Below are 17,833 nucleotides of genomic sequence, written 5' to 3'. Positions count from 1 at the left end.
TGCGTGGGGGAGAGTATGGGACGAAGGTGCTTGGGGCCATGGCTGGTGGGCGCCCCACGTGGATCCGGGACCTGGGCAGAGTGATCGCAGGGAGAGGGGGCGGCGGCGAGCCGAGGGGCTGGCAGGCAGGCCCAGGGGTGCTTGGGTGGAGTCTTCCTGGAGGGCCAGCATGAGGGGATGGGTGGGGCTCTCGGGAACCTGGCCGAAAGATCGGCAGGCCGCTCGAGCAGGCCCTCTGCAGGAGCATGGGCGAGGTGGCGAAGCCCTGCCAGGCGCATGTGAGAGGCTGGGACGGATCTGCGGGAGGTAGGGGTGGGCGTGGGGTCGGGGTGGGTCCTCGGAGCCGGAGGGAGGCCCGCACTGGTGAACCTCAGGGCAGGGCAGGGCAGTCCAGGCCAGGGCAGGACGTGGGAGGGGTGGCCCGAGCTCCAGGGCGTTGGTGGTGGTGGTGGGGAGGGGGGGGCGGTGGGGGGGGCGGATGGGACCGTGCCTGGAGTCTGGAGGGAAAGGCAGAGGGCAGGCCGTGACAGTGATGGGGCTGTGGCATGAGGAAGATGGTGGGGGAGCACTCCATTTGGGCGGGGTGGCGGGTGAGCGGGCGAGCCACACTGGTGCGCGGTGCCGCAGGCTGCTCAGGCTCAGCGGTGGGCTGAGGACGCAGGCAAGCCAACGACAGAAACGGGGTGCCAGACGGGGGCCAGACCTGGTCCGAGATGGGTGGGCCCGCCGTACCGCCCCAGAGACCAAAGTCACCACTCATCAGGAGCAAATGTCCAGTCTCGGGTGTGACATGGCTGGGGGCACATGGTGGGATGGGGAGTGGTGGTTGGCCGCTCGGGTGGCTGAGATTTCACGAGGACCAAGGAGAGCTCCCACGTGACCGAGCACAGCCGTCCCTCCAGGGTACACACCCGCAGAGGGCAAACCTCGGGGAGGTCTGAGGGTGCCCACACCGCCACGGACACGGCGACACTGTTTGCCATGGCCAAGACACGGAGCAAACCCCAGCGCCCATCCACACGTGGCGGGCCCGAGAAGAGGTGGCACAGATGTAGCATGGAACCATCACTCAGTCATACAGAAATAAGTCCAGTGTTGCCACTTGTCACAAGCAATGATGGACCTAGAGACTCTTACACTTGGTGAAGCACGTCAGACCGCGTTGGACAAAGGCATGTGGAACGCGTGAAAGAATACAAAACGGAGCTATTTGCCGAGGAGAAACCCACTCACGCAGAAAACCACCTTAGGGGAACGCCAGCGGAAAGGCAGCGCTGGAGGGATGCGAGTGCAGCTGGGACGAACAGATTCGCAGGACCCTGGATAAAGGGAGAAGCGCCAAGGTGATCCAGTTCAACACAGGGAATAAGCGTCAGTACCCTGGAATCCCCTCGAGTGGACAAGAATCTGAAAACATACATGAAATCCAAAATCTGTACACGGGAAACAGAAGCACTTTGCGGTCCACCGGAAACGAGCACAATATTGGAAACCCACTGTACTGGAGCAACAACCATGACTCCGACACTGGAGTCGGCTTTGCAGAAGAAACGAAATCAACAGGCAAGTAAGTCGGCGGGAAACAGGCGCGCTGTCCCAATCCCACCCTGGGTACATACCCGTGAGAGCCGCAACTCTTCATTCGGAAAGACACATGCAAACCCCACGGTCATAGCAGCACTGTTTGCCGTAGCCGAGACGTGGAGGAAACCCTAGTGCCCATCCCCAACGGCTCACCCACGTAGGTGCCATACCAGAGACAGGGAGAGAATGGGATGGCACTGAGCCATCCACGCGAGTCCAATAGTGTCACTGGCAGCAACAGCGGAAGCTGGAGCTGCAGAATATTACCCTTGGTGAGGGAAGTCAAACAGGCAGGGTCACAGATGGGTGGAATCTTAAGTGTTGTACAAATTCACCCTTGTGGCAACCAGCGACAGACTCTCAGACTCGGGAAAGCAGCCTCGGGCTTCCCAAGGGCAGAGTCACGGACGGAGGGATGGATGAGGAGCCGGGCTCAACGGATGTACCGTGCCAGTACTGCGTAGAAAGGAGAGGAGCAACAAGGATACACGGGATACTACAGGGAATGAGATCCCATATCCTGTTAACCTGTAACAGAAACCGATTTGAAACCCTCATCCTACGCGCACAGGAGTGAATCACAACGCTGTACAGCGGACACGGGCACCAGGCTGTAGTTGTACACTTCCAGAACAACAACTGCCACTCCGGGGAAGTCAATCAGTCGAGGGTCGGTCCACCAGTAGGACAAAGAAGAGCTCACATGATGATCCAGCAGACCCAAACCCGGCTACTCATCGGGAAAAGACAACACGCCCAATGGGAAGAGAGGCGGGCATCCCCCAGGGTCATCGCAGCCCTCGGTGCCGTAGCCGAGACGTGGGAAACCCTCACGTGCCAGTCGGCCCGTGGCCGGCACGAGAAGGTGAGGCAAATATGTACCGCGGAATATGACGCAGCCATCAAGTAGCAAGCGGCCATCGCCATGGGCCGCAACGCCGGACGGACCCACAGAAGGGTCCACTGCCTGAAGTGAGTCGGGTGGAGAGGGACAAAGCTCTGTGGACTCGAACAACGAATACCAGTGAATCTATGTGCAAAGGGGAAACCGACCTGGAGACGGAGAGAACGGGCATAGGGCTAGCCAAGGGGAAAGGCAGGGGAGGGACGAAGTTGGAGTCGGATCAAGAGATAGGAAATACTGTACTTACAGTCGATGAGCAACAGAGCTTTCCTCTGTAGCATGAGAACTGTATTCGTGTCTCGCCTTAACCTACACTGGAAAATCACCTGGAAAAGAACAGGGGACTGAATCACTTTGCCGAGCACCTGAGACTAACCCAGGACTGTAAGGCAGTTCTCCTCGTGTTGGAAGAAGCAGAAAGAGGAGCAGGCCCTGGCCTGGGGTAGGGGGTGGGGGGAGGCAGGCCAGTGCGCCAAATGCAAAGGCAGGTTCCTGGACAGCCTGGGATTTGGAATGGCTCAGGGAGGACCTGGGCGTGGGGGGGTGGTGTGCAAATGGGGGAGGTGGGGAGCCGGGTGGGGGTGGGATGGGGGTTGCGTTTGGGGAAGTAGGGGCACGGTGAGGGTGCAGGCTGAGGTGGTGGTGCTCTTGGGGCAGGGCTGATGCTGAGGTGAGGCGCGCAACAGGGTTTCAGGGGCATGGGGTGGTGTTTGAGGTGGTGAGGCCGTCCCTGTTGGAGACCCATTTCTGCCGAGGGACGGGAGCTGGTGGACTTCTTTGGAACGCCTCCTGCAAGACGCTGGTCCAGGGACCCTCCAGGCGAAAGGGAGGTATGCTTGCCAGATGTGGCAACTTCCTTGCTCCTGACTGTGCAAACGTAGTGTGATTGATTCTCGGAGTGTGGGGAGAGTGAGGCAGGGAGCTTGGAGACGGACGTTGTGAAAGGTGAAGAGGTGGTGCGGGCGGCTGCCAGCCGGGGGCTATTCCTTCCAGTGCAATCCCTGAGCCCCCGGCTGGGTCCGGGTGAGGAAGCGAGCAAACACAAGAAAGGCGCCTGGACGCACGGGCGGCTGAGCCCGCAGGGCTTGGGGCCACGGAGGCTTGGCAGCAGGGCCTTTTCTGGGTGGGGTGGGGTGGGGTGGGGCGGGGTGGGGCGGGGTGGTGGGCGTCTGCGTGGGAGAGGCAGCGGGCGGCAGGTAGCAGCCAGCGGTTGCAGGAGCGCTGCCTGGAGCGTCTTTCAGTCGGCAGACCTAGCTGGGCTCTGGGGCTGCACTGAGGGACCAAAAGGGGACGCTGCGGCTGCATGGGCCGGGAATCGAACCCGGGCCTCCCGCGTGGCAGGCGAGAATTCTACCACTGAACCACCCATGCACCGATGGCCAACCCCGCCCGACGCTGCCCCAGAGGCGCTGACCGCCACCCGCCCGGCACTGCTCACTGCTCGCCTGTCGCCCGTCGGCATCTATCTGCTCCATCGGAGCAGGAGACGACGGTGGGGAGCGGGGAGAGGGGGCGACCTGAAAGCCAGGATCCGGGCACGTGCAGGACCACAGGGCGCGGCGCTCTCGGAGGGTCCCACTCGGCCCGTCGCGCGCCTTCTGCGCCGACCACGGCCGCCGCGACCCTGTCGGTGTCGCCCGAGGGGGCCGGGAGCCGACGCCTCCTGCCCGGCGCCGAGATCCCTGTCAGGTGCAGGCGCAGGCGCTGCGTGGTCGCTGCGGCCGCGCGCCGACGTTCCTCTCAGCGACCGCCGGGTCCCGACCCAAAGGCGTGTGAGCCCGGCTCGTGTGCTCTGGCGGACCGCGCGCCCGAGGTCCGGCTCTGACGGGGTGGTGGTGCTGGTGAGGAGGGGCCCTTTGGCAGAGCGGCTCCTGGCTCGGGGACTGCCGGCTGAGGCAGGGAGCGCGCTCTGGAAGGGCTTGGCTCCGGCCCGGGCAGCGGCTTCCCCCGGGAAGGTCGGGGGCGCCGGCCGGGCGCCGGTGGGCGGGCTGCACGGGCACGTAGGGCTTCTGCTCCCTCCCCAGAGGAGCACCCTTCCCGGGACGGACTGGTGCCAGGAAGACCGGTGTTCGCTGGCCAGCAGGAAGGCTGGGAGGCACGTGTCCCTGGCGGGCGGCAGGCAGGTGTGGCCCGGCCAAGGCCGCAAGGCGCAGAAGCGTCGAGGGCACGCAGCACCCCCCTGGCGGGCAAGGCGGGGGCTCGGCCGCCTCGGTGTGACTGGGGAGCGCAGGCGGGCCGGCGGGGCGGGTGCGGAGGACAGGGTGCCGGCCGGAGGGAGAGCGGCCGGGGGCGGACGTGCAAGCAAGGCTGCGAGAGCGAGTTGGCCGTTCCCCGGCAGAAGTCGGAGCGCCGGCGACGCGAGGAGGGCTTGCCAGCCGCCGCGGGGCTGCGTGCTTCGGTGCGGCCGGGGGCGGGGGGGGAGGGGGGCGGCCGTGGGAGTGGGAGGGTGGGCGAGGGTGGGCGAGGGGGAGGCGGGGAGGCAGGAAAACCAGCAGCTGCAGCTGCAGCCAGCTGGGGAGGAAAGATGCGCTGAGGAGGACTGAAGGTTCCTGGGGTGGGGGTGCAGGTGGCGGGAGGCGGGGCGTGTGTGCAGCAAGGCAGTGGCGCGGGGAGGACGGGCGCGTTTGTCCGGCGGGCCAAAAGGCTGGCTTGTCAGGAGTGGGATTCGAACCCACGCCTCCAGGGGAGACTGCGACCTGAACGCAGCGCCTTAGACCGCTCGGCCATCCTGACGGCGGGCCTGACTGGGCGCGTGGCCGCTCGCCTGGCTGGGACCCGACGCGGCGCGAGCCCGGCACCCTTGGCGGGCCGCGCGCCGCGCCGCGCCAGGCAGGCAGGCAGGCAGGCAGGCAGGCAGGCAGGCGGCCGTCCGGGGTGGGTGTCGACGGAGCCGGCGCGCGGCGGTCGGCCGAGGCGCCTGGCTCGGCGGCCGGCCGCGCCCCGGACCCCGCCGGGCCGTGGGCGGGCTGGCCCCTCCCCAGCCGCGCCTCTCCTGGCCCGACGCCGGCCGGCGCGCGCCCACCGTGTCCTCGCAGCCTCGCTTGCCTTCTCGGGCCCCCTTCTCCCGGCGGAATGCCCGCGTGGGAGGCAAGAGGCGGCGCGCCCTGGGGAGTGTCCAGTGCCGCGGGGGTCCGGGGCCCTGTCGGGGTGGCGGGCTGCCGCTGTGAACGGGGCGGTGGGTTGGGTGCGCGGTTGGGTCGGGACCCGCGGTGGCCGGGGGCCCGTGCTGGGCAGGGGGACCCGTCGGCAGGCAGCCCGAGAGCCCGTGAGCGGCCGGGCGGTAGGACGGTCGCCGCCGTCCTCGTTAGTATAGTGGTGAGTATCCCCGCCTGTCACGCGGGAGACCGGGGTTCGATTCCCCGACGGGGAGGCCACACACCCTTTTTGGTGGCCGCGGTCGCTCTCTGTCCTGCCGCCAGGCCCCCAGAGGCCCTTCGTCTGGTCCCGCCGCCTTTGGGCGAGGCGCCAGGGCGCGGTGCGCGGCCTAGCCACCGTCGACCCCCTCTCCCCGAGCCCTTTGTGGTCGCCGGGCGCACGGTCGCCACGGCCGAGCGAGGGCCTCCTTGGCCACCCCACGGCCTTGCCCGACCAGAGCCGGAGCTTGCGGCCCGCGGGGCCGCCCGGCCGCCCACGCACCCACCCCCACCGGCTGCCTCGGTGGGCTCCTAGGCTCGCGACGCCCCCGCCGTGCGGCTCGGCACAGCGCCGCGACGCGTGCAGGCAGCTGGGTCCCGTGTCCCCAAGTCGTCGTGGGAAGTGGCCGCGCCCAGCGCCCGGTGGAGAAGGGCTTTGGCCAGCTGGGTGCGGGAAGCTGCGTGCCCCGCGTTGCCCGCTGGAGGTGAGGGCGGAGGCGTTCGCGGGCCGCGGCGGGGAGCGAAGGGCCGCAGGGCCGCAAGGCCGTCGGGCCGGTGGACCACGGCCACGGCGTAGTGCTGACGCGCATGGGGCGCCGCGCGGCTGCTGGTGGCGCCGGCGGCGGCGCAGAGCCTCGGGCTGACGGGGCGTCGGGGCCGGGATGCGGAGGCGGTGGCGGCAGGGGCGGCGGCGGCGGCGGCGGCGGCGAGAGTATGCTGGGGCGAGCCCGGGGCCGGCGTCCGGCGGCCGCCCGGGCTGTGTAGCGTTGGTGGTATAGTGGTGAGCATAGCTGCCTTCCAAGCAGTTGACCCGGGTTCGATTCCCGGCCAACGCAGCGGGCCGACCTTTTGCTGAGCTGCACCGCCCTCCCGGCAGGGGCGATGGCGGGGGAGAGCGAGCTGGGAGCGGGGAGCCAGCCCGCTGGCCCGCGGCTTTTGGCGTGTGTGCGAGAAGCCGGCGGCGCGCGCAGTGTTTTGAGGGGGCTGAAAGCAAGACGGCACGCCAAGGCAGGAGGACTGACGGGGCCGGCGGGCGGCTGGACTTGCCAAGGCCGGGTGTGGGCGGCAAGGTGGCGCGGGCGGGTGGCATGGAGGCGCTGGGTTCAGCGGGAGCAGGCGAGGGCCTTGCCCCGACGCTCCCTGGTGGTCTAGTGGTTAGGATTCGGCGCTCTCACCGCCGCGGCCCGGGTTCGATTCCCGGTCAGGGAAGCCTTTCTTCTTCCTCTCCGGAGGCCTGCCACCTGCCACCTGCCGGGGTCCTCGCCGGCGACCCTCCCACCTTTACCCTTTTAGCCTACGCAATGGCAACCCACTCCAGTCCTCTTGCCTGGAAAACCCCATGGACGGAGGAGCCTGGGAGGCTGCAGACCATGGGGTCGCTAAAAGTCCCATAGGACCGAGCGACTTCACTTTCACTTTTCACTTGCATGCATTGCAGAAGGAAATGGCAAGCCACTCCAGTGTCCTTGCCTGGAGAATCCCGGGGACAGGGGAGCCTGGTGGGCTGCCGTCTATGGGGTCGCACAGAGTCGGACAGGACTGACGCGACCTAGCAGCTCAGCACTGCGCCAGAGGCCCCCGGGACCCTGCACCTCCAGCCCAAGCACGATTCAGGCCACCTCCGCCGTCCCCCGGGGCAAACCTTTGTTGGCCGCAGTGGCAACCTCGCGCCGCTTTCACCACGACCGGCCTGAGGCCTCCCATCCCCCGCCTCCCTCCCTCCTGAGGGGCTGCGGCTGCTGGCCCTGGTGGCGGCGGCGATGCTCCTGGGCTTGTGCTGGTTCTCCTACTGTGGGGGTTGGGGGGGGGGGCGGGGGGGCGGTGAGTAGGTGGGGTGGGATAGGGCGGGGTGGGGATAGGGGCGGGGGTAGGGGCGCGAGCTGTGGTGGTCGCCAGCGGGGGCCAGCAGCGGCAGGGGCGGTGGCCGCAGCCGAAGGTGAGCGAGGGGGATGTGCCTCGGGGGAGTGGGGGCCAGTGGCCACGGACACGCCTGCCTTCCCATGTCCCTCATGCCAGCCCCGTCTCTGGGCGGCTTGGCCACTGCGCGCCAGGTCCCGGGCTGGCTGTGACTCCCGTATGGTGCTGGTGTCTCCAAGAGGGTTCTGGTCTTGAGTGGGCTCTGGGAGGCGGACCACGGCGCCCGGGAGGCATCGGGATCAGTTCAGTCGCTCAGGGCACTGTAGCAGCCAGGCTTCCCTGTCCATCACCAACTCGCGAGGCTTGCTCAAACTCATGTCCGTCCAGTCCGGGATGCCATCCAAGCCTCTCGTCTTCTGTCGGGTCGTCCAGGTCTCCTCCTGCCTTCCATCAGGGTCTTTCCCCGTGAGTCAGTTTTGCGGGTCGGGTGGCCAGAGGATTGGCGTTTCGGCTTCAGCCTCAGTCCTTCTAATGAATATTCAGGACTGATTTCCTCTAGGATGGACGGGTTGGGTCTCCTCGCAGTCCAAGGGACTCTCAAGAGTCTTCTCCAACACCGCAGTCCAAAAGCATCAATTCTTCGGCACTCATCCTTCTTTATACTCCACCTCTCACATCTGTACGTGACCGCTGGAGAAACCGTAGCTTTCACGAGACAGACCCTCGTCACAGACCTCGTCTCTGCTTTGCGACATGCTGTCCAGGTTGGTCATAGCTTTTCTCCCAAGGAGCGAACGTCTTCATTTCACCGGCGCGGCCGGCGTCTGCAGTGCTTTGGGGCAGCCCCCCCAAATGAAGTCTTTCCCGCTTTCCGTTCTTTCCCCGTCTATTTGCCATGAAGTGATGGGACGGGATGCCATGATCTTAGTTGTCCGAATGTTGAGTTTGAAGCCAACGTTTTCACTCTCCTCTTTCACTTTCCTCAAGGGGCTCTTTAGTTCTTCTTCGCTCTCCCCGAGGCAAAGGGGTGAAGATGGATGTGGACCTGTGCCTCGAATCCCACCACCGCTTAGTGGAAGTGAGAGAGCTCGCAGATCCGGGCGGGGCCGGCCGGCCCGGCTGGGCAAAGCCAGCCCACCAGCCTGGAGGCGGCAGATGCGCTCGAGGCAGCGATGCCTGCCAGGGAGGACAACCCGACCATCAGGGTGTTTCCCTTGCCTGACCACAGCTCTCAATCCTACCGGACTGAGGCAAGATTTCCCCAGGCCTCCCTCCCCGACCCGTAACCAAAGGTGGGCATGGGGCGCGCGCACACACAAACACACCCACCCACACGCACACCCACACACACCCACACGCACACCCACACACACACACACACACACACGCACAGCGCCCTGTTCCCCGCACCCCTCCCCTAGTTATGACATCTACGAGTTTCCCATTCTCATCCAACTGTCTATCCAGGATCCACTCCATCCCTCTGGCCAACCTGTCATTGTCTTCCCCTAGGAACTCTCCCCGAGGGTAATCGCCCAGCACAGTCTCCCCTTGGGCCAATCTCGAGGTCGTCTTTCCCCAAAGGGTTTCATTCCACGTCCGTTCAAGGACTGTGTCCTTCGGAGGGGAAGTGGACGGCCGACAAAGGGCACCAAAGTGCGGCGTGGGCGGCACACTCGGGTGGGATGGCGCCGAGTCCCCTATGGGAAAGGAGCCCCCGTGGCCCGACGTGTGCTTGCCGTGGCCAAAGGAGGTCTCCTTGAGGCCCCTGCCGGGGCCGTGGGCATCAGCGTGCGTGGGGGAGAGTATGGGACGAAGGTGCTTGGGGCCATGGCTGGTGGGCGCCCCACGTGGATCCGGGACCTGGGCAGAGTGATCGCAGGGAGAGGGGGCGGCGGCGAGCCGAGGGGCTGGCAGGCAGGCCCAGGGGTGCTTGGGTGGAGTCTTCCTGGAGGGCCAGCATGAGGGGATGGGTGGGGCTCTCGGGAACCTGGCCGAAAGATCGGCAGGCCGCTCGAGCAGGCCCTCTGCAGGAGCATGGGCGAGGTGGCGAAGCCCTGCCAGGCGCATGTGAGAGGCTGGGACGGATCTGCGGGAGGTAGGGGTGGGCGTGGGGTCGGGGTGGGTCCGCGGAGCCGGAGGGAGGCCCGCACTGGTGAACCTCAGGGCAGGGCAGGGCAGTCCAGGCCAGGGCAGGACGTGGGAGGGGTGGCCCGAGCTCCAGGGCGTTGGTGGTGGTGGTGGGGAGGGGGGGGCGGTGGGGGGGGCGGATGGGACCGTGCCTGGAGTCTGGAGGGAAAGGCAGAGGGCAGGCCGTGACAGTGATGGGGCTGTGGCATGAGGAAGATGGTGGGGGAGCACTCCATTTGGGCGGGGTGGCGGGTGAGCGGGCGAGCCACACTGGTGCGCGGTGCCGCAGGCTGCTCAGGCTCAGCGGTGGGCTGAGGACGCAGGCAAGCCAACGACAGAAACGGGGTGCCAGACGGGGGCCAGACCTGGTCCGAGATGGGTGGGCCCGCCGTACCGCCCCAGAGACCAAAGTCACCACTCATCAGGAGCAAATGTCCAGTCTCGGGTGTGACATGGCTGGGGGCACATGGTGGGATGGGGAGTGGTGGTTGGCCGCTCGGGTGGCTGAGATTTCACGAGGACCAAGGAGAGCTCCCACGTGACCGAGCACAGCCGTCCCTCCAGGGTACACACCCGCAGAGGGCAAACCTCGGGGAGGTCTGAGGGTGCCCACACCGCCACGGACACGGCGACACTGTTTGCCATGGCCAAGACACGGAGCAAACCCCAGCGCCCATCCACACGTGGCGGGCCCGAGAAGAGGTGGCACAGATGTAGCATGGAACCATCACTCAGTCATACAGAAATAAGTCCAGTGTTGCCACTTGTCACAAGCAATGATGGACCTAGAGACTCTTACACTTGGTGAAGCACGTCAGACCGCGTTGGACAAAGGCATGTGGAACGCGTGAAAGAATACAAAACGGAGCTATTTGCCGAGGAGAAACCCACTCACGCAGAAAACCACCTTAGGGGAACGCCAGCGGAAAGGCAGCGCTGGAGGGATGCGAGTGCAGCTGGGACGAACAGATTCGCAGGACCCTGGATAAAGGGAGAAGCGCCAAGGTGATCCAGTTCAACACAGGGAATAAGCGTCAGTACCCTGGAATCCCCTCGAGTGGACAAGAATCTGAAAACATACATGAAATCCAAAATCTGTACACGGGAAACAGAAGCACTTTGCGGTCCACCGGAAACGAGCACAATATTGGAAACCCACTGTACTGGAGCAACAACCATGACTCCGACACTGGAGTCGGCTTTGCAGAAGAAACGAAATCAACAGGCAAGTAAGTCGGCGGGAAACAGGCGCGCTGTCCCAATCCCACCCTGGGTACATACCCGTGAGAGCCGCAACTCTTCATTCGGAAAGACACATGCAAACCCCACGGTCATAGCAGCACTGTTTGCCGTAGCCGAGACGTGGAGGAAACCCTAGTGCCCATCCCCAACGGCTCACCCACGTAGGTGCCATACCAGAGACAGGGAGAGAATGGGATGGCACTGAGCCATCCACGCGAGTCCAATAGTGTCACTGGCAGCAACAGCGGAAGCTGGAGCTGCAGAATATTACCCTTGGTGAGGGAAGTCAAACAGGCAGGGTCACAGATGGGTGGAATCTTAAGTGTTGTACAAATTCACCCTTGTGGCAACCAGCGACAGACTCTCAGACTCGGGAAAGCAGCCTCGGGCTTCCCAAGGGCAGAGTCACGGACGGAGGGATGGATGAGGAGCCGGGCTCAACGGATGTACCGTGCCAGTACTGCGTAGAAAGGAGAGGAGCAACAAGGATACACGGGATACTACAGGGAATGAGATCCCATATCCTGTTAACCTGTAACAGAAACCGATTTGAAACCCTCATCCTACGCGCACAGGAGTGAATCACAACGCTGTACAGCGGACACGGGCACCAGGCTGTAGTTGTACACTTCCAGAACAACAACTGCCACTCCGGGGAAGTCAATCAGTCGAGGGTCGGTCCACCAGTAGGACAAAGAAGAGCTCACATGATGATCCAGCAGACCCAAACCCGGCTACTCATCGGGAAAAGACAACACGCCCAATGGGAAGAGAGGCGGGCATCCCCCAGGGTCATCGCAGCCCTCGGTGCCGTAGCCGAGACGTGGGAAACCCTCACGTGCCAGTCGGCCCGTGGCCGGCACGAGAAGGTGAGGCAAATATGTACCGCGGAATATGACGCAGCCATCAAGTAGCAAGCGGCCATCGCCATGGGCCGCAACGCCGGACGGACCCACAGAAGGGTCCACTGCCTGAAGTGAGTCGGGTGGAGAGGGACAAAGCTCTGTGGACTCGAACAACGAATACCAGTGAATCTATGTGCAAAGGGGAAACCGACCTGGAGACGGAGAGAACGGGCATAGGGCTAGCCAAGGGGAAAGGCAGGGGAGGGACGAAGTTGGAGTCGGATCAAGAGATAGGAAATACTGTACTTACAGTCGATGAGCAACAGAGCTTTCCTCTGTAGCATGAGAACTGTATTCGTGTCTCGCCTTAACCTACACTGGAAAATCACCTGGAAAAGAACAGGGGACTGAATCACTTTGCCGAGCACCTGAGACTAACCCAGGACTGTAAGGCAGTTCTCCTCGTGTTGGAAGAAGCAGAAAGAGGAGCAGGCCCTGGCCTGGGGTAGGGGGTGGGGGGAGGCAGGCCAGTGCGCCAAATGCAAAGGCAGGTTCCTGGACAGCCTGGGATTTGGAATGGCTCAGGGAGGACCTGGGCGTGGGGGGGTGGTGTGCAAATGGGGGAGGTGGGGAGCCGGGTGGGGGTGGGATGGGGGTTGCGTTTGGGGAAGTAGGGGCACGGTGAGGGTGCAGGCTGAGGTGGTGGTGCTCTTGGGGCAGGGCTGATGCTGAGGTGAGGCGCGCAACAGGGTTTCAGGGGCATGGGGTGGTGTTTGAGGTGGTGAGGCCGTCCCTGTTGGAGACCCATTTCTGCCGAGGGACGGGAGCTGGTGGACTTCTTTGGAACGCCTCCTGCAAGACGCTGGTCCAGGGACCCTCCAGGCGAAAGGGAGGTATGCTTGCCAGATGTGGCAACTTCCTTGCTCCTGACTGTGCAAACGTAGTGTGATTGATTCTCGGAGTGTGGGGAGAGTGAGGCAGGGAGCTTGGAGACGGACGTTGTGAAAGGTGAAGAGGTGGTGCGGGCGGCTGCCAGCCGGGGGCTATTCCTTCCAGTGCAATCCCTGAGCCCCCGGCTGGGTCCGGGTGAGGAAGCGAGCAAACACAAGAAAGGCGCCTGGACGCACGGGCGGCTGAGCCCGCAGGGCTTGGGGCCACGGAGGCTTGGCAGCAGGGCCTTTTCTGGGTGGGGTGGGGTGGGGTGGGGCGGGGTGGGGCGGGGTGGTGGGCGTCTGCGTGGGAGAGGCAGCGGGCGGCAGGTAGCAGCCAGCGGTTGCAGGAGCGCTGCCTGGAGCGTCTTTCAGTCGGCAGACCTAGCTGGGCTCTGGGGCTGCACTGAGGGACCAAAAGGGGACGCTGCGGCTGCATGGGCCGGGAATCGAACCCGGGCCTCCCGCGTGGCAGGCGAGAATTCTACCACTGAACCACCCATGCACCGATGGCCAACCCCGCCCGACGCTGCCCCAGAGGCGCTGACCGCCACCCGCCCGGCACTGCTCACTGCTCGCCTGTCGCCCGTCGGCATCTATCTGCTCCATCGGAGCAGGAGACGACGGTGGGGAGCGGGGAGAGGGGGCGACCTGAAAGCCAGGATCCGGGCACGTGCAGGACCACAGGGCGCGGCGCTCTCGGAGGGTCCCACTCGGCCCGTCGCGCGCCTTCTGCGCCGACCACGGCCGCCGCGACCCTGTCGGTGTCGCCCGAGGGGGCCGGGAGCCGACGCCTCCTGCCCGGCGCCGAGATCCCTGTCAGGTGCAGGCGCAGGCGCTGCGTGGTCGCTGCGGCCGCGCGCCGACGTTCCTCTCAGCGACCGCCGGGTCCCGACCCAAAGGCGTGTGAGCCCGGCTCGTGTGCTCTGGCGGACCGCGCGCCCGAGGTCCGGCTCTGACGGGGTGGTGGTGCTGGTGAGGAGGGGCCCTTTGGCAGAGCGGCTCCTGGCTCGGGGACTGCCGGCTGAGGCAGGGAGCGCGCTCTGGAAGGGCTTGGCTCCGGCCCGGGCAGCGGCTTCCCCCGGGAAGGTCGGGGGCGCCGGCCGGGCGCCGGTGGGCGGGCTGCACGGGCACGTAGGGCTTCTGCTCCCTCCCCAGAGGAGCACCCTTCCCGGGACGGACTGGTGCCAGGAAGACCGGTGTTCGCTGGCCAGCAGGAAGGCTGGGAGGCACGTGTCCCTGGCGGGCGGCAGGCAGGTGTGGCCCGGCCAAGGCCGCAAGGCGCAGAAGCGTCGAGGGCACGCAGCACCCCCCTGGCGGGCAAGGCGGGGGCTCGGCCGCCTCGGTGTGACTGGGGAGCGCAGGCGGGCCGGCGGGGCGGGTGCGGAGGACAGGGTGCCGGCCGGAGGGAGAGCGGCCGGGGGCGGACGTGCAAGCAAGGCTGCGAGAGCGAGTTGGCCGTTCCCCGGCAGAAGTCGGAGCGCCGGCGACGCGAGGAGGGCTTGCCAGCCGCCGCGGGGCTGTGTGCTTCGGTGCGGCCGGGGGCGGGGGGGGGAGGGGGGGCGGCCGTGGGAGTGGGAGGGTGGGCGAGGGTGGGCGAGGGGGAGGCGGGGAGGCAGGAAAACCAGCAGCTGCAGCTGCAGCCAGCTGGGGAGGAAAGATGCGCTGAGGAGGACTGAAGGTTCCTGGGGTGGGGGTGCAGGTGGCGGGAGGCGGGGCGTGTGTGCAGCAAGGCAGTGGCGCGGGGAGGACGGGCGCGTTTGTCCGGCGGGCCAAAAGGCTGGCTTGTCAGGAGTGGGATTCGAACCCACGCCTCCAGGGGAGACTGCGACCTGAACGCAGCGCCTTAGACCGCTCGGCCATCCTGACGGCGGGCCTGACTGGGCGCGTGGCCGCTCGCCTGGCTGGGACCCGACGCGGCGCGAGCCCGGCACCCTTGGCGGGCCGCGCGCCGCGCCGCGCCCGGCAGGCAGGCAGGCAGGCAGGCAGGCAGGCAGGCAGGCAGGCAGGCAGGCGGCCGTCCGGGGTGGGTGTCGACGGAGCCGGCGCGCGGCGGTCGGCCGAGGCGCCTGGCTCGGCGGCCGGCCGCGCCCCGGACCCCGCCGGGCCGTGGGCGGGCTGGCCCCTCCCCAGCCGCGCCTCTCCTGGCCCGACGCCGGCCGGCGCGCGCCCACCGTGTCCTCGCAGCCTCGCTTGCCTTCTCGGGCCCCCTTCTCCCGGCGGAATGCCCGCGTGGGAGGCAAGAGGCGGCGCGCCCTGGGGAGTGTCCAGTGCCGCGGGGGTCCGGGGCCCTGTCGGGGTGGCGGGCTGCCGCTGTGAACGGGGCGGTGGGTTGGGTGCGCGGTTGGGTCGGGACCCGCGGTGGCCGGGGGCCCGTGCTGGGCAGGGGGACCCGTCGGCAGGCAGCCCGAGAGCCCGTGAGCGGCCGGGCGGTAGGACGGTCGCCGCCGTCCTCGTTAGTATAGTGGTGAGTATCCCCGCCTGTCACGCGGGAGACCGGGGTTCGATTCCCCGACGGGGAGGCCACACACCCTTTTTGGTGGCCGCGGTCGCTCTCTGTCCTGCCGCCAGGCCCCCAGAGGCCCTTCGTCTGGTCCCGCCGCCTTTGGGCGAGGCGCCAGGGCGCGGTGCGCGGCCTAGCCACCGTCGACCCCCTCTCCCCGAGCCCTTTGTGGTCGCCGGGCGCACGGTCGCCACGGCCGAGCGAGGGCCTCCTTGGCCACCCCACGGCCTTGCCCGACCAGAGCCGGAGCTTGCGGCCCGCGGGGCCGCCCGGCCGCCCACGCACCCACCCCCACCGGCTGCCTCGGTGGGCTCCTAGGCTCGCGACGCCCCCGCCGTGCGGCTCGGCACAGCGCCGCGACGCGTGCAGGCAGCTGGGTCCCGTGTCCCCAAGTCGTCGTGGGAAGTGGCCGCGCCCAGCGCCCGGTGGAGAAGGGCTTTGGCCAGCTGGGTGCGGGAAGCTGCGTGCCCCGCGTTGCCCGCTGGAGGTGAGGGCGGAGGCGTTCGCGGGCCGCGGCGGGGAGCGAAGGGCCGCAGGGCCGCAAGGCCGTCGGGCCGGTGGACCACGGCCACGGCGTAGTGCTGACGCGCATGGGGCGCCGCGCGGCTGCTGGTGGCGCCGGCGGCGGCGCAGAGCCTCGGGCTGACGGGGCGTCGGGGCCGGGATGCGGAGGCGGTGGCGGCAGGGGCGGCGGCGGCGGCGGCGGCGGCGAGAGTATGCTGGGGCGAGCCCGGGGCCGGCGTCCGGCGGCCGCCCGGGCTGTGTAGCGTTGGTGGTATAGTGGTGAGCATAGCTGCCTTCCAAGCAGTTGACCCGGGTTCGATTCCCGGCCAACGCAGCGGGCCGACCTTTTGCTGAGCTGCACCGCCCTCCCGGCAGGGGCGATGGCGGGGGAGAGCGAGCTGGGAGCGGGGAGCCAGCCCGCTGGCCCGCGGCTTTTGGCGTGTGTGCGAGAAGCCGGCGGCGCGCGCAGTGTTTTGAGGGGGCTGAAAGCAAGACGGCACGCCAAGGCAGGAGGACTGACGGGGCCGGCGGGCGGCTGGACTTGCCAAGGCCGGGTGTGGGCGGCAAGGTGGCGCGGGCGGGTGGCATGGAGGCGCTGGGTTCAGCGGGAGCAGGCGAGGGCCTTGCCCCGACGCTCCCTGGTGGTCTAGTGGTTAGGATTCGGCGCTCTCACCGCCGCGGCCCGGGTTCGATTCCCGGTCAGGGAAGCCTTTCTTCTTCCTCTCCGGAGGCCTGCCACCTGCCACCTGCCGGGGTCCTCGCCGGCGACCCTCCCACCTTTACCCTTTTAGCCTACGCAATGGCAACCCACTCCAGTCCTCTTGCCTGGAAAACCCCATGGACGGAGGAGCCTGGGAGGCTGCAGACCATGGGGTCGCTAAAAGTCCCATAGGACCGAGCGACTTCACTTTCACTTTTCACTTGCATGCATTGCAGAAGGAAATGGCAAGCCACTCCAGTGTCCTTGCCTGGAGAATCCCGGGGACAGGGGAGCCTGGTGGGCTGCCGTCTATGGGGTCGCACAGAGTCGGACAGGACTGACGCGACCTAGCAGCTCAGCACTGCGCCAGAGGCCCCCGGGACCCTGCACCTCCAGCCCAAGCACGATTCAGGCCACCTCCGCCGTCCCCCGGGGCAAACCTTTTGTTGCCGCAGTGGCAACCTCGCGCCGCTTTCACCACGACCGGCCTGAGGCCTCCCATCCCCCGCCTCCCTCCCTCCTGAGGGGCTGCGCTGCTGGCCCTGGTGGGCGGCGGCGATGCTCCTGGGCTTGTGCTGGTTCTCCTACTGTGGGGGTTGGGGGGGGGGGCGGGGGGGCGGTGAGTAGGTGGGGTGGGATAAGGGCGGGGTGGGGATAGGGGCGGGGGTAGGCGGCGCGAGCTGTGGTGGTCGCCAGCGGGGGCCAGCAGCGGCAGGGGCGGTGGCCGCAGCCGAAGGTGAGCGAGGGGATGTGCCTCGGGGGAGGTGGGGCCAGTGGCCACGGACACGCCTGCCTTCCCATGTCCCTCATGCCAGCCCCGTCTCTGGGCGGCTTGGCCACTGCGCGCCAGGTCCGGGCTGGCTGTGACTCCCGTATGGTGCTGGTGTCTCCAAGAGGGTTCTGGTCTTGAGTGGGCTCTGGGAGGCGGACCACGGCGCCCGGGAGGCATCGGGATCAGTTCAGTCGCTCAGGGCACTGTAGCAGCCAGGCTTCCCTGTCCATCACCAACTCGCGAGGCTTGCTCAAACTCATGTCCGTCCATCGGGGATGCCATCCAAGCCTCTCGTCTTCTGTCGGGTCGTCCAGGTCTCCTCCTGCCTTCCATCAGGGTCTTCCCCGTGAGTCAGTTTTGCGGGTCGGGTGGCCAGAGGATTGGCGTTTCGGCTCAGCCTCAGTCCTTCTAATGAATATTCAGGACTGATTTCCTTAGGATGGACGGGTTGGGTCTCCTCGCAGTCCAAGGGACTCTCAAGAGTCTTCTCCAACACCGCAGTCCAAAAGC

At 66.8% G+C, this 17,833-nt stretch overlaps 10 non-coding genes across 10 annotated transcripts; 6 read left to right on the top strand and 4 right to left on the bottom strand.

The window, feature by feature from the left end:
• Positions 1 to 3,788: 3,788 nt before the first annotated feature.
• TRNAG-GCC (transfer RNA glycine (anticodon GCC)) lies at positions 3,789 to 3,859 on the bottom strand. Its single transcript has one exon. It is a non-coding gene; the product is annotated as a tRNA-Gly (tRNA).
• A 1,279-nt stretch (positions 3,860 to 5,138) lies between these two features.
• Positions 5,139 to 5,221, bottom strand: TRNAL-CAG (transfer RNA leucine (anticodon CAG)). The gene has a single exon. It is a non-coding gene; the product is annotated as a tRNA-Leu (tRNA).
• A 565-nt stretch (positions 5,222 to 5,786) lies between these two features.
• On the top strand, positions 5,787 to 5,858 carry TRNAD-GUC (transfer RNA aspartic acid (anticodon GUC)). The gene has a single exon. It is a non-coding gene; the product is annotated as a tRNA-Asp (tRNA).
• Positions 5,859 to 6,605: 747 nt separating this feature from the next.
• On the top strand, positions 6,606 to 6,677 carry TRNAG-UCC (transfer RNA glycine (anticodon UCC)). Its single transcript has one exon. It is a non-coding gene; the product is annotated as a tRNA-Gly (tRNA).
• A 301-nt stretch (positions 6,678 to 6,978) lies between these two features.
• On the top strand, positions 6,979 to 7,050 carry TRNAE-CUC (transfer RNA glutamic acid (anticodon CUC)). Its single transcript has one exon. It is a non-coding gene; the product is annotated as a tRNA-Glu (tRNA).
• Positions 7,051 to 13,278: 6,228 nt separating this feature from the next.
• Positions 13,279 to 13,349, bottom strand: TRNAG-GCC (transfer RNA glycine (anticodon GCC)). Its single transcript has one exon. It is a non-coding gene; the product is annotated as a tRNA-Gly (tRNA).
• A 1,281-nt stretch (positions 13,350 to 14,630) lies between these two features.
• Positions 14,631 to 14,713, bottom strand: TRNAL-CAG (transfer RNA leucine (anticodon CAG)). Its single transcript has one exon. It is a non-coding gene; the product is annotated as a tRNA-Leu (tRNA).
• A 581-nt stretch (positions 14,714 to 15,294) lies between these two features.
• On the top strand, positions 15,295 to 15,366 carry TRNAD-GUC (transfer RNA aspartic acid (anticodon GUC)). Its single transcript has one exon. It is a non-coding gene; the product is annotated as a tRNA-Asp (tRNA).
• Positions 15,367 to 16,113: 747 nt separating this feature from the next.
• Positions 16,114 to 16,185, top strand: TRNAG-UCC (transfer RNA glycine (anticodon UCC)). The gene has a single exon. It is a non-coding gene; the product is annotated as a tRNA-Gly (tRNA).
• A 301-nt stretch (positions 16,186 to 16,486) lies between these two features.
• On the top strand, positions 16,487 to 16,558 carry TRNAE-CUC (transfer RNA glutamic acid (anticodon CUC)). Its single transcript has one exon. It is a non-coding gene; the product is annotated as a tRNA-Glu (tRNA).
• Positions 16,559 to 17,833: the final 1,275 nt, after the last annotated feature.

The sequence above is a fragment of the Bos taurus genome, unplaced genomic scaffold (genome assembly GCF_002263795.3).
Source record: "Bos taurus isolate L1 Dominette 01449 registration number 42190680 breed Hereford unplaced genomic scaffold, ARS-UCD2.0 Leftover_ScbfJmS_149, whole genome shotgun sequence".
NCBI classification, from domain to species: Eukaryota; Metazoa; Chordata; class Mammalia; order Artiodactyla; family Bovidae; genus Bos; species Bos taurus.
The sequence above is the reverse complement of the archived record's forward strand: the minus strand, read 5'-3'. Positions and strand labels throughout refer to the sequence as shown.